Source organism: Centroberyx affinis, unplaced genomic scaffold (genome assembly GCF_046629955.1).
Source record: "Centroberyx affinis isolate AG114_WGS23_722 - 3 ecotype Tasmania unplaced genomic scaffold, CSIRO-AGI_Caff_v1 ptg000590l_1, whole genome shotgun sequence".
NCBI classification, from domain to species: Eukaryota; Metazoa; Chordata; class Actinopteri; order Beryciformes; family Berycidae; genus Centroberyx; species Centroberyx affinis.
The window spans coordinates 190001-193228 of NW_027279230.1; the positions used below are offsets into that span (position 1 = coordinate 190001).

A 3228-nucleotide genomic window follows, 5' to 3' on the forward strand; every position below is an offset into this window, starting at 1 on the left:
GTACCAAACGACACCTACCCACAGCTGCAAACTCCACAAGCATGAATGCCTTTTGAGAGCTCACATTGATCATAAAGGTGTAGAATGGAATTGACTCCATCATTTTAAAGGCATGGATGGGGATTGAACCCATGATCTTCAGTTTACGAGACTGACGCCTTTCTACTTGGCCACCATGCCTGACAGATGTGGCCTTACGTTATTATTTTAGAGATTTTTTTCTTCGGAACCATGACTAGTACGGGGAAAACTGTTCTAACACTGAGCTCTATGTGCTTGAAAAAGGTTTTGAAATGAAAGCAACAGGTGGAACTTATCTTTCAGCAGTAGAAATTGTCCTTGAATTCCTCTTACAGTCATAATGAAGAGCATCATTTTGCAAGGACAGTCTGCATATTTTCATGCAGAACAGCACTTTCCACAACACGTTGTAACTTTCCTTCAGCGACATGTGATCATTAACATTGATCACAAAGGTTGCAGTTGACTCCATCATCTTGAAGGCATGGATGGGGATTGAACCCATGATCTTCGGTTTACAAGACCGATGCCTTTCCACTTGGCCACCACGCCTGATAAATGTGCCATTTCATTATTTTAGAGATTGAATTCTTCTGACCTACAAATATTAAGCTAAACTGTGCTCTTCAAAAGAGCTGTATGTCCTTGAAGAGGTTTTGAAATGAAACCAACTTTTGCAGCTCATCTTTCAGCAGTAAAAAATAGTCCTTGAATTCCACTTACAATCATAATGAAGGGCATCATTTTATCCACTTGAATTAGACACTGAGGTCAAGATTCACTAAGATGGAGTTTTGAGGAATAGATAGTTACTGAGTTATCCGAACTTATTCGATTTTGGTAGGAGAGATTTCACCACAACACACCAACTGTTATTGAATGGCATTTTAGAGTTCACATTGATCACTGAGGTGTGGAATGTAACTGACCCCATCTTCTTAAAGGCATGGATGGGGATTGAACCCATGATCTTCGGTTTACAAGACCGACGCCTTTCCACTTGGCCACCACGCCTGGCAAATATACTGTTAATTCATTATTTTAGTTGCAAATCAAATTGTGGCACAAACATGCCATGGGAAAGAGCACGAGAAAGTATACCGTGCTCACGAGAAAGTATTGCGCGCGCACGGGATAGTTTCTGGTGCACACCAGATAGTTTTCCGTGCACACCAGAAACTTAAAGATTTTCTTTTTTTGAAAGAGTTTCTCGTGAGCACGGGAAACTTTCTCTAACTATCTGGTGTGCACCAGAAACTATCCTGTGCGCGCGCAATACTTTCTCGTGCGCACGCAATACTTTCTCGTGCACACGGGAAACTTTCTTGTGCACACAGGATAGTTTCTGGTGCACACCAAAAACTTAAAGATTTTTTTTTTTGCCCATGTCCCCTTAGGGGCTCCGTAGTTAACCAGACACCAGGGTCAGGTTTTTTAATGGGATACTACTCATACCTTTGGATTCAGCATGAGTAAAGTGAATTGAGTCCATTTTGGTAGAGCAGTGCTTTCCACACCACATTCTGGCTTTGCTTCAATGGCATGTGAGCGTTTACATTGATCATGGAGATGTGGAATGGAATTGACCCCATCATCTTAAAATCATGGATGGGGATAGAACCCATGATCTTCGGTTTACAAGACCGATGCCTTTCCACTTGGCCACCATGTCTGAAAGTTATGATATTAATTTATGATTTTAGAGATTTGGTTCACTATGAATAGTAAGGGGAAAAGTGCTCTACCACTAATCTGTCCCACTGAAAAGATTTTGAAATGAAAGCAACAGGTGCAACTTATCTTTCAGCAGCAGAAATTGTCCATGAATTCCTCTTAGTCATAATGAAGAGCATCATTTTATCCCCTTGAATGAGACACTGAGGTCAAGATTCACTAAGATTGTGTTGTGAGGGATCTGCACATTTTTATGCGCCTCAGGTGCTTAAGTTAAGAGCACAGAATTTGCGTCTTACTCACTAATAAATTGTAGAAGTTGTAACGCAAACAAGTAATTGAAACAAACACTGTGCACTCTATCTGTAGTGGAAATGAACCTTGAGCTCCCATAGAGTGAATTTGATGAGCAATCATTTTTGCTTCTTTGAATTGTTAGTCATTAGCTTTCCTAATTTGATTCCTGTGTGGACTGCCATTGGGATACATCTTGGCATCTCACCTTTTTGCAGTACAGACTGCCCTTGAATTTAGAGTAACAGTGAAGAGCGACCATTTTTATTCTGAATAGATAATTAGTTAGTCATCTGAACTCATTTGAGTATATCATCTTAAAGGCATGGATGGGGATTGAACCCATGATCTTCGGTTTACGAGACCGACGCCTTTCCACTTGGCCACCATGCCTGATACTCATGCAGTCAATTTATTATTTTAGAGATTGAATTCTTCTGACAAATAAATAAATACAAATATTAAGCTAAACTGTGCTCTTCAAAAGAGCTGTATGTGCTTGAAGAGAAATCAACTTTTGCAGCTCATCTTTCAGCAGTAAAAAATAGTCCTTGAATCCCCGCTTAGAATCATAATGAAGAGCATCATTTTATCCACTTGAATTAGACACTGAGGTCAAGATCCACTAAGATGGAGTTTTGAGGAATAGATAGTCACTGAGTTATCTGAACTCATTTGATTTTGGTAGAAGAGATTTCACCACAACACACTAACTGTTATTGAATGGCATTTTTTTCCTACCTGTTTGATATATATAAATATATATTTTTATATTTGATTTTAACTTCAACTAATGTAATTGTCTTGCCACTGCCAGACGCCCTGGGAAGTAATTAAAAATAATATAGCCTACTATTTAATATTTCAGTTTGGTGATTATTAGAAAGCACAATAGTCCAAATATCATGGGCTTACAACCACTTTAAAATTGACCAGAATTAAATTAGCCACACTCCTTAGTGAATAAAAGTCTTCTTATGCATTTATGGTCGCTGCCTCCTTCCTCTGTCATTTTAGCCGCTCTATCAGTGTTGAATTTTCTGGATAATATATTTTTTTCTTCCGGTGACAAAAATGTAATTTAGTAAACTGAAACCACAAAAAAAAATAAAATAAAATAAAAAAAAATATATATATATATATACAAAGCAATATACAGGTTACATTATGAGAATTAAAAAAAGGTGTTGCTTTGGTCAATTTCAATATGTTACGTCATCCTGCAAATGTATCCTCGCC

The 3228-nt window shown here is 38.2% G+C and overlaps 4 non-coding genes across 4 annotated transcripts; all 4 read right to left on the minus strand.

The window, feature by feature from the left end:
- Positions 1–108: 108 nt before the first annotated feature.
- Positions 109–180, minus strand: trnat-cgu (transfer RNA threonine (anticodon CGU)). Its single transcript has one exon. It is a non-coding gene; the product is annotated as a tRNA-Thr (tRNA).
- A 321-nt stretch (positions 181–501) lies between these two features.
- On the minus strand, positions 502–573 carry trnat-ugu (transfer RNA threonine (anticodon UGU)). The gene has a single exon. It is a non-coding gene; the product is annotated as a tRNA-Thr (tRNA).
- A 390-nt stretch (positions 574–963) lies between these two features.
- Positions 964–1035, minus strand: trnat-ugu (transfer RNA threonine (anticodon UGU)). Its single transcript has one exon. It is a non-coding gene; the product is annotated as a tRNA-Thr (tRNA).
- A 1275-nt stretch (positions 1036–2310) lies between these two features.
- trnat-cgu (transfer RNA threonine (anticodon CGU)) lies at positions 2311–2382 on the minus strand. The gene has a single exon. It is a non-coding gene; the product is annotated as a tRNA-Thr (tRNA).
- Between the last annotated feature and the right edge of the window lie 846 nt (positions 2383–3228).